The following is an 11590-nucleotide window of genomic DNA, read 5'->3' on the forward strand; positions in this document are numbered from 1 at the left end:
ATCCGTTCCCCTGGGTATGGGTCCTGGATACAATGAGTCAACAGGGTAAAATACGATAACTACTAACACAGTATGAGCACAACTTCCCGAAGTCCAATGACCGGAACCTACAAAACAGACACCGTGAGTCTCGTTACAGGAAGGACAAGAGGGGGGGGTCTTTCTGTAACCATCCTCTGGCGTGAGAATCAGTACCGTTCGTAAAGAGGAAAGTACTGAAGTATACAGACTAAGTGTAGTCGGAGTATATGTGAATGAATACCTCATGCGGACTGACAAGGTATTTATAGCCGAAGGATGTAGGAAGGTGATTGGGCCAGTTGTCCTCTTCTAGAAGATCTTGATAACTGCCTGGACGCGTGTCCCTTTATGATAGGTTGAGCTATACGTCCCATGTGCATGGGTATAACAACCTGGACACGCGTCGCCTTATGATAGGATGGACCTCACCCTGGCCATGTGTACGGTTATAACAACCTGGCCAGGTGTCCTTTGCCTATTGGCTGTCGAGTCACGTATTCTTCAAGTAAGAATCATGGACCTTCTTCTAGAGAGTAGTTGGTTGATGACAGGTGTCCAGTTGACATTGTCTTCCGGTCATTTTGGCGGATAGATGTCCTATCTCGCGGATGACTTCTGAGGGTGTCCGGATACTTCCGCGTGTGGTGTGAGGACGTTCTTCCTCTACCGTGTTATGCGGATGATCCGAATATCCCGCGGGTTGTACATGAGGGGTTTCTCAACAACCCGCGGGTGATACTGTGACAATCGTCAATTTCAGGTTAACCCCGTTAACTCAACTCCGTCAATTCAAACTTTAAGATCGTTGAATCTATAACGCATACTTCATTACATTTAAACTAGGGTTTAAATGACGCTTAACATTTACTACATGTGTAGTCTTTCGGGATTTGCACCGAAACGCAAACGAGTTGACGCGAGCGATTGATAAATAAACGACAAACGTCAAAACACTAATTATGTGATTATTATGTGTTAGGTATATGTGTGTTACTTGATTGTTATGTGGAATGTTAAACAAGAAACAAGAACCAACTAGTTTAGGCTAGAGATGTAGCACTTGAAAGTTTAGGGACTAGAATGTAACTTGGTTATCTATAAATATAACCTAAACACTAAACCCTAATCTATTTTATAAACTCAAGACCGATCGGCCCTCCCCTCCTTGGTTCTCCACGGCTGCCGTCCACCAACTCACACATATACACATCAAATCAAGAGATTAATCCAAGAACTAGGTGCTAGGAAGGTATACTTGATCACCTCTTACCTCTTTGTTGTTTAATTTTGATGTTTAATGGGTTGTGTATAAACCCTAATCGGCCGATCATGTGCATGTATGTGATTAATATGATTGTTGTTAGTTGGATAATGGATTGATAACTAGATTGATGTTGTTGCATGATTCATTGTTGTCTTTGATTTGAGTTAAAACACAAACCCTAATCTTGTATGTATGGTGTAATTGATATGCATGGATAGTAGTTATAGTGTCTAGAGGGTTATATGGATGCATGATAGTTCATAGATTGTTATTATGTTGAGTTTTGATGTGAACAGATTCTGGACAGAATGTATATACGATGTTTAAGTGACTGTAACGAAGTGTAAACGTGAAAATTGATTGAGATTGTGGGTACTGCAGTAAACTAGGTTGAGTCTAGTTTCTATAAAGTATAAATTCGTAATTTTTGGATAAGTGGAAGTATACTTTTATGATTTTACAAAAACGTGATGCAAAGCTGAGCTGTTAGACCTGCTGTTAGGTTATGTTGTAAATGTTATATCTCATGAACTACGAGACCAATTGGGTTGGTTCCACTTCTGGAAGTTGACTCATTGAGTTAGGAACCAAACCCAAGTGGTCTTGCATTTATTGGATTTTTCATTTAATGGGAATTGCAAATAACATTCTGTTGCACATGAATCTGACTGATATGAGTTTGCTGTAATGTTTTGGTCATTATAAGAAAAATATGTGGAATAAAAATAAGATAAAATATGTTCTAGAAACCTAAGATATGTATGCTTCTGTGGTGATTTTTGGTGAATTAATTGAGACGTTATGATCGGTGAACTAGTGCAATCTTTCAAGTAGAAATTCTGTCATAACGAAACTAGCTGCTGAGTTGTGTAGGAATGCATGAAATATGATAGTTTTTGTATAATTGTTGTATTTTGACCAAAATACCCTTGCGGGGAATAGTTGTTAGTTGATTGCCATGAATTGACCAAATTGCCCTTATGGGGAATAATGGTTAGTTAATCTTTGTTTGTTGACCAAAATGCCCTTACGGGAATAATTGCTAGTAAAGTATGTTATTAGTACGTGACACGAAAGTAATTGCTCACTCATGTATCGTATCACAATTGTACTTGTTTAAGTCACACACAATTCACAAACGAAACACGAAATCTGTTACGTGCATAGGTATTATGTGCCGAGTCTAGAGACTCGTTAAACGTACCGATACTTAGAAAATCTCTTTGTTATTTAGAACGCTAGAGAGTTTCTACGACGCACATCACTTGGTGATCTAGATCGGGATATTCTTCGCAAACAGTGAGTTTCACTTACCCCTGCTCTTTGAACTGTTTTCAAACGTTTTTCACTTGGGGGAGATAACATACTCCGATAAACATATTTTCTGAGATAAACGCATATTTAAGATTTTGTTATAAATTATATATCACTTGTAAAGGCTAAGCGGCAAACGTAACATTTGAAGTCCCACACATCGGACCGGTTAATATTTGGAATAGCGAGTCACTGTTGAGTAGTACTACTGGGTTTGACAAACCCCACCCGACGCTAAGCTCAACTGGAGGTTGAGTGGGTGTAATTTTGGCTAACACTTACCATGGTCTGGATTGACCTGGTGACGGGCACTTGATAAACAGTCAGCTTCGGTCGCGAACCACTTAGCGATACTTGTTGTATAGATTAGCTACCTATCGATATATAATTTGACATAACACTATCTGGTAATGCAAAACACTTAAACGTCGTAACGAGGTTACGCAACACTTAAACGTCGTAACGAGGTTACGCAACACTTAAACGTCGTAACGAGGTTACGCAACACTTAAACGTCGTAACGAGGTTACGCAACACTTAAACGTCGTAACGGGGTTACGCAACACTGAAACGTCGTAACGGGGTTACGCAACACTGAAACGCCGTAACGAGGTTACGCAAAACGCTAAACGATTTATGTTATTTAACTTGTGAACTCACCAACCTTGTGTTGACACTTTTAGTATGTTATTCTCAGGTAGCCGAGGCGGGCGCGCGGTTTAGGAGCATGCATTAATTGAAAACATCTTTATTCTGCAAACTTAATTTTAACAGTTACATTTGGTTTTAAGTCGTCCTGCGTGACCCAACTTTTGAATTAAGGTTTTACGCTTCCGCACTTACTTACATTTAAACGTTTTTCTTTGGTTTGATTATAACTAATGATTCCGATCCTGCCAGTTCACACCCTCTGACGGTAAAACTCCGTTAGTGGATTTTGAGGGTGTGACAGATTGGTATCAGAGCCATTGGTTATAGCGAACTAGAAGCTGCATGCATACTAGACTATAACCGCGACGACCCATTAGTTATAATGATACGCACTGCATAGGTTTGTGTAGTCTGGTAATCTTATCTCTTTACCTCTTTCACTCATACGCGCGCATACACGGCATACCTGTAGAGATGTCGACGCCATCCTCATCATCGTCCGATCCGATGACTCATGCTCACGGGAAGGAACCGCAGTTACCTACTGCCTCGCCACCCCGTGTAGTCCCGGAACTCGAAGCTCCTGCACCGAAGAGGTACCGCCTATCCGGAGGCCTGTATGAAAACGACGTTAGCTGGGATTGGTACCCCAACATGATCAGACGTATGGTCTACCGTGAACAAGTTCCCCCATTGCCTCACCCGAACCACCCGGCTTACCCTAACACTCTACCACCCATAACCGAACCTGTGGAGCGAGTTCTCGCAGCTGTCGTTTCTTGTTTGGAGCGTGATGTGGGTTACATGCGCTACACGAGGGAGAACGTTTCCAGATTGTTAAAAGACGAAACCGAGAATAAGGAGAAGATTGCCCGCATGGCGGCGGCAATGAAAGATATGCAAGGGGCTAGTGATCAACAGATGAAGGTTATGATGATGATGCAAGCCGAAATGATAGACTTGCATGAGCAACTCCAAGAAGCAAGAACCCGAACCGAGATGGCACTCGAGCGTTGCGATGACCTACAAATGCAACTTGCTCAGAACGCAGCAGAACCTGAGGCAGAGCCTGAGGCCGAGCCCGAGGCAGAGCCTGAAGCAGAGTCTGAAGTAGAACCTGAAGAAGATCTCGAAGAGGAGCCTGAGGAAGATCCTGAAGAAGATCCCGAGGAAGATCCCGAGGAGGAACCCGAAGAAGAACCTGAAGAAGAACCGACTGAGGGAGCTATAGGCTTCCTGCGTTGGGCTGAGAAGGCCGAGTCGGCCTTTGAGATGTGTAATTGTCCCCCTGCCAGTAGGGTCAAATTCGCTGCTGGGACACTTGAGGATTCCGCCCTCACTTGGTGGAATTCGAACGTCCAGATCCTTGGATTGGAACTGGCTAACGCGATGAACTGGGAGGAGTTCAAAAACATGATGCGAGAGGAGTACTGTCCGAGGGAGGAAATTTCGAAGTTAGAGTCGGAGTTTTGGTCGTTGAAGATGGTGGGTTCGGAGATTGAAGCCTACACTACTCGTTCGCACGAGTTGGCTGTGATGTGTCCGCGGATGGTGGATCCGCCGAGCAAGAGGATAGAGATGTACATTGATGGGTTAGCACCACAGATTCAGGGTATGGTGACGTCTTCCAGACCAGCCACGATCCAACAAGCGATCCGTTTGGCTCACAAACTGACGGATCAGGCTGTGACCCAGGGTGCGTTACCACCGAGGGGTTCGACTGTTAAAGCCTGTGACAACCCGAGTAATGACCACGTCAGCAACAGTAACAACAACAGCAACCCGAACGGCGGGAAGAGAAAGTTTGACAACACCAGATCTTCATCCTCAAACCTCCCACCGCAACACCACTACCGTAAGCCCGAATTTACTCGGAGTTTCAACACTCAGAATCACAACAACAACAACAACAACGGTAGCGGGCAGGTTTCGAGCGGATATGCTGGGAAATATCCAAAGTGCAACAGGTGCAACTTTCATCATGTTGGTCAGTGTGACCGTGTCAAGTGTCAAAGATGCGGAAAGATAGGTCACCAAGCGAAAGAATGTAGAGGAGACCTTGCGGCAAAGGGTGCTCCTAAGCCACCGATGACAACTAAGGGATGTTTTGAATGTGGACAGGAAGGTCATTTCCGGAAGGATTGCCCCAAGCTGAAACAGAATGACAATAATGGGGGTAATGGGAGTGGCAGTAATGGTGGAGGAAATGGCAAAGGAAGAGCGTTTGTGATTGGATCGGGTCAAGCCCGCAATGATCCGCATGTGGTGTCTGGTAAGTTCCCTGTAAACGATTGTTTTGCTTCTGTTTTGTTTGACACTGGAGCTGGTAGGAGTTTTGTGTCAAAAACTTTTAGCCAACTTTTAGACCTTACTCCAACCCCGTTAGACGCTAAGTTTCCTGTTGAATTAGCTAACGGTAAAACTGTAATAACAACTCATATACTTGCGGGATGTAAGTTGAAACTGTCAGGTCATGTCTTTGACATCGACCTTATTCCTTTTACGCTTAGTAGTTTCGATGTCGTTGTCGGCATGGACTGGTTATCCGAGAACCGAGCGGAGATTATATGCCATGATAAGATAGTCCATATTACCACCCCTTCCGGCGAGATCATTTCGGTCCGAGGCGAGAGAAGCGGCATGACCACCAGCGTCATTACCCTTTTGAAGGCACAGAAGTATCTACGAAAGGGTCATCCGGCAATTTTGGCGCAGATTGTTGAGAAACCCGCGGAGGAGAAACGAATTGAAGACATACCAGTTGTGCGAGACTTTCCGGAAGTTTTCCCGGAGGATTTGCCCGGACTCCCTCCTATTCGTTAAGTCGAATTCCAAATCGAGTTGACACCCGGTGCAGCACCCATAGCACGAGCCCCGTATCGACTCGCACCGGGGGAACTTCAGGAGTTGTCCACTCAGTTGCAAGATTTGTTGGATAAAGGTTTTATCCGACCTAGCTCATCGCCATGGGGAGCCCCTATCTTGTTTGTCCGAAAGAAAGACGGGACTTTCCGAATGTGCATCGACTACCGGGAGTTGAACAAGGTGACGGTCAAGAACCGTTATCCTTTACCCCGAATTGATGATTTGTTTGACCAGCTTCAGGGATCGAGTTACTACTCGAAGATCGATCTACGATCCGGTTACCACCAGCTGAGAGTGCGCGAGGAAGATATTTCAAAGACGGCTTTCAGAACACGGTATGGTCACTACGAGTTTTCGGTTATGCCTTTTGGCTTAACCAACGCACCAGCCGTATTTATGGATCTCATGAATCGAGTATGCAAGGCGTACCTCGACAAGTTCGTGATTGTTTTCATCGATGATATTCTCGTCTACTCCAAGAACGAGACTGACCACGAAGAGCACCTAAGGGTAATTCTGGAACTATTGAAGAAGGAACAACTGTATGCTAAACTCTCGAAATGTGAATTTTGGCTTCGCGAGGTTCACTTTTTAGGACATGTGATCAACGAGAATGGTATACATGTCGATCCCGGTAAGGTAGAGGCCATCAAAAACTGGGAAGCACCTAAGACTCCGGCTGAGGTGCGACAATTCCTAGGACTGGCCGGCTACTACCGGCGTTTCATCGAGGGATTTTCAAAAATTGCTCAACCCCTCACCGCTTTGACCCACAAGGGCACTAAGTACAACTGGGGTGACGCGCAAGAATCCGCTTTTCAACTGTTGAAAACCAAGCTTTGTAGCGCCCCTATTTTAGCCATCCCCGAGGGAACGGAAAATTTTGAGGTACACTGTGACGCATCTATACAAGGTCTCGGTTGTGTGCTGATGCAACTCGAGAAGGTTATAGCCTACGCCTCTAGACAACTACGGGTTCATGAGAAGAACTACACGACCCATGATTTGGAACTCGGAGCTGTGGTGCTTGCTCTTAAGATATGGAGGCATTACTTGTACGGTACCAAGTTTACCATTTACACCGACCACAAGAGTCTCCAACATATCTACGATCAGAAGGAGCTGAACATGCGACAGCGTCGTTGGGTCGAGCTGCTTAAAGATTACGATTGTGCCATCAAGTACCACCCTGGCAAGGCCAATGTGGTGGCCGATGCCCTCAGCAGAAAGGAAACAGATAAACCCAGACGGGTGAGAGCATTGCAACTCACGATTCATGCCAGCTTACCCGATCAGATTCGCGATGCGCAACTGGAAGCTTTGAAAGATGATAATCATCCATCGGAACTCATGCGGGGCATGAACAAGCAACTTGAAACCAGATCGGACGGGGTCCGATATTTTGAGAACCGGATTTGGGTTCCACGATACGGAGAGTTGAGAACTCTAGTGATGGACAAAGCTCACAAGTCCCGATATTCTATCCACCCTGGCTCAGATAAAATGTATCATGATTTAAAGGCACTTTACTGGTGGCCGAACATGAAAGCCGACATTGCCACCTACGTGAGCAAATAACTTGTGCCAGAGTCAAGATAGAATACCAGAAACCATCTGGTCTACTGCAACAACCGGAACTCCCAATGTGGAAATGGGAACACATCTCTATGGACTTTATTACGGGTTTGCCTAAGACACCGACGGGATGCGATACCATCTGGGTGATCGTTGACCGGTTGACTAAATCGGCACACTTCCTAGCGATTAAAGAAACAGACAAAATGAAAAGACTGACTCGAGTATACATGAAAGAAGTGGTGTCTAGACACGGAGTGCCTGTCTCGATCATTTCAGATCGAGATTCTCGTTTCACCTCGCACTTTTGGAAGTCGCTGCAAAGCGCACTGGGCACCCGTCTCGATATGAGTACAGCATACCATCCTCAGACGGATGGGCAAAGTGAACGGACTATTCAGACCCTGGAGGATATGTTGCGTGCATGCGTCTTAGATTTCGGAAAAAGTTGGGAACCCCACTTACCCTTGGTAGAGTTTTCGTATAATAACAGCTACCACGCAAGTATTAAGGCAGCGCCGTTTGAAGCGCTGTACGGACGGAAGTGTCGATCACCACTCTGCTGGGCAGAGGTGGGTGATAGCCAAATCACTGGTCCGGAACTGGTACTCGAAACCTCGGAAAAGATTGTTCAAATCCGAAATCGCATGGCAGCAGCACGAGATCGCCAAAAGAGTTACGCCGACAAGCGCCGAAAACCTCTCGAATTTCAAGTGAACGATCGGGTGTTACTCAAAGTCTCACCTTGGAAAGGTGTGGTTCGCTTTGGTAAGCGAAACAAACTCAACCCACGATATGTTGGTCCGTACCGGATAACTGAGCGCATTGGTCCGGTGGCGTACCGACTGGACCAACCAACAGAACTCAGTGGCGTACACGATGTATTCCACGTATCAAATTTGAAGAAATGCCTGTCTGATGAAACCCAAGTAGTCCCTTTGGAGGAACTACAAGTTGATGAACAGTTACGGTTCATTGAGGAACCAGTCGAGGTTTTAGATTGGGAAACCAAAACGCTCAAGCACAGCAAAATTCCAATCGTTAAGGTTCGTTGGAACTCGAGACGTGGACCGGAGTTCACATGGGAACGCGAGGATCACATGATGAAAAAGTATCCTCACCTTTTTGAAGGGCTAACCAAACACCGAAAACCGCGAAACCCGGCAAACCGTCAAACATCACCGGAGGTATGAACTAAATTTCGGGATGAAATTTCTTTCTACTAGGGGATGATATGACAAACTGAAAATTTTCTTATTTTTTTTCAGACACTCATCACGACTTGACTCAAATTTTCGGGACGAAAATTCTTTAACATGGGAATGATGTGACAATCGTCAATTTCAGGTTAACCCTGTTAACTCAACTCCGTCAATTCAAACTTTAAGATCGTTGAATCTATAACGCATACTTCATTACATTTAAACTAGGGTTTAAATGACGCTTAACATTTACTACATGTGTAGTCTTTCGGGATTTGCACCGAAACGCAAACGAGTTGACGCGAGCGATTGATAAATAAACGACAAACGTCAAAACACTAATTATGTGATTATTATGTGTTAGGTATATGTGTGTTACTTGATTGTTATGTGGAATGTTAAACAAGAAACAAGAACCAACTAGTTTAGGCTAGAGATGTAGCACTTGAAAGTTTAGGGACTAGAATGTAACTTGGTTATCTATAAATATAACCTAAACACTAAACCCTAATCTATTTTATAAACTCAAGACCGATCGGCCCTCCCCTCCTTGGTTCTCCACGGCTGCCGTCCACCAACTCACACATATACACATCAAATCAAGAGATTAATCCAAGAACTAGGTGCTAGGAAGGTATACTTGATCACCTCTTACCTCTTTGTTGTTTAATTTTGATGTTTAATGGGTTGTGTATAAACCCTAATCGGCCGATCATGTGCATGTATGTGATTAATATGATTGTTGTTAGTTGGATAATGGATTGATAACTAGATTGATGTTGTTGCATGATTCATTGTTGTCTTTGATTTGAGTTAAAACACAAACCCTAATCTTGTATGTATGGTGTAATTGATATGCATGGATAGTAGTTATAGTGTCTAGAGGGTTATATGGATGCATGATAGTTCATAGATTGTTATTATGTTGAGTTTTGATGTGAACAGATTCTGGACAGAATGTATATACGATGTTTAAGTGACTGTAACGAAGTGTAAACGTGAAAATTGATTGAGATTGTGGGTACTGCAGTAAACTAGGTTGAGTCTAGTTTCTATAAAGTATAAATTCGTAATTTTTGGATAAGTGTAAGTATACTTTTATGATTTTACAAAAACGTGATGCAAAGCTGAGCTGTTAGACCTGCTGTTAGGTTATGTTGTAAATGTTATATCTCATGAACTACGAGACCAATTGGGTTGGTTCCACTTCTGGAAGTTGACTCATTGAGTTAGGAACCAAACCCAAGTGGTCTTGCATTTATTGGATTTTTCATTTAATGGGAATTGCAAATAACATTCTGTTGCACATGAATCTGACTGATATGAGTTTGCTGTAATGTTTTGGTCATTATAAGAAAAATATGTGGAATAAAAATAAGATAAAATATGTTCTAGAAACCTAAGATATGTATGCTTCTGTGGTGATTTTTGGTGAATTAATTGAGACGTTATGATCGGTGAACTAGTGCAATCTTTCAAGTAGAAATTCTGTCATAACGAAACTAGCTGCTGAGTTGTGTAGGAATGCATGAAATATGATAGTTTTTGTATAATTGTTGTATTTTGACCAAAATACCCTTGCGGGGAATAGTTGTTAGTTGATTGCCATGAATTGACCAAATTGCCCTTATGGGGAATAATGGTTAGTTAATCTTTGTTTGTTGACCAAAATGCCCTTACGGGAATAATTGCTAGTAAAGTATGTTATTAGTACGTGACACGAAAGTAATTGCTCACTCATGTATCGTATCACAATTGTACTTGTTTAAGTCACACACAATTCACAAACGAAACACGAAATCTGTTACGTGCATAGGTATTATGTGCCGAGTCTAGAGACTCGTTAAACGTACCGATACTTAGAAAATCTCTTTGTTATTTAGAACGCTAGAGAGTTTCTACGACGCACATCACTTGGTGATCTAGATCGGGATATTTTTCGCAAACAGTGAGTTTCACTTACCCCGCTCTTTGAACTGTTTTCAAACGTTTTTCACTTGGGGGAGATAACATACTCCGATAAACATATTTTCTGAGATAAACGCATATTTAAGATTTTGTTATAAATTATATATCACTTGTAAAGGCTAAGCGGCAAACGTAACATTTGAAGTCCCACACATCGGACCGGTTAATATTTGGAATAGCGAGTCACTGTTGAGTAGTACTACTGGGTTTGACAAACCCCACCCGACGCTAAGCTCAACTGGAGGTTGAGTGGGTGTAATTTTGGCTAACACTTACCATGGTCTGGATTGACCTGGTGACGGGCACTTGATAAACAGTCAGCTTCGGTCGCGAACCATTTAGCGATACTTGTTGTATAGATTAGCTACCTATCGATATATAATTTGACATAACACTATCTGGTAATGCAAAACACTTAAACGTCGTAACGAGGTTACGCAACACTTAAACGTCGTAACGAGGTTACGCAACACTTAAACGTCGTAACGAGGTTACGCAACACTTAAACGTCGTAACGAGGTTACGCAACACTTAAACGTCGTAACGGGGTTACGCAACACTGAAACGTCGTAACGGGGTTACGCAACACTGAAACGCCGTAACGAGGTTACGCAAAACGCTAAACGATTTATGTTATTTAACTTGTGAACTCACCAACCTTGTGTTGACACTTTTAGTATGTTATTCTCAGGTAGCCGAGGCGGGCGCGCGGTTTAGGAGCATGCATTAA

This window comes from Bidens hawaiensis, unplaced genomic scaffold (genome assembly GCF_021521415.1).
Source record: "Bidens hawaiensis isolate Kalapana, Puna unplaced genomic scaffold, B.hawaiensis_p1.1 tig00006484_1, whole genome shotgun sequence".
Taxonomy (NCBI): Eukaryota; Viridiplantae; Streptophyta; class Magnoliopsida; order Asterales; family Asteraceae; genus Bidens; species Bidens hawaiensis.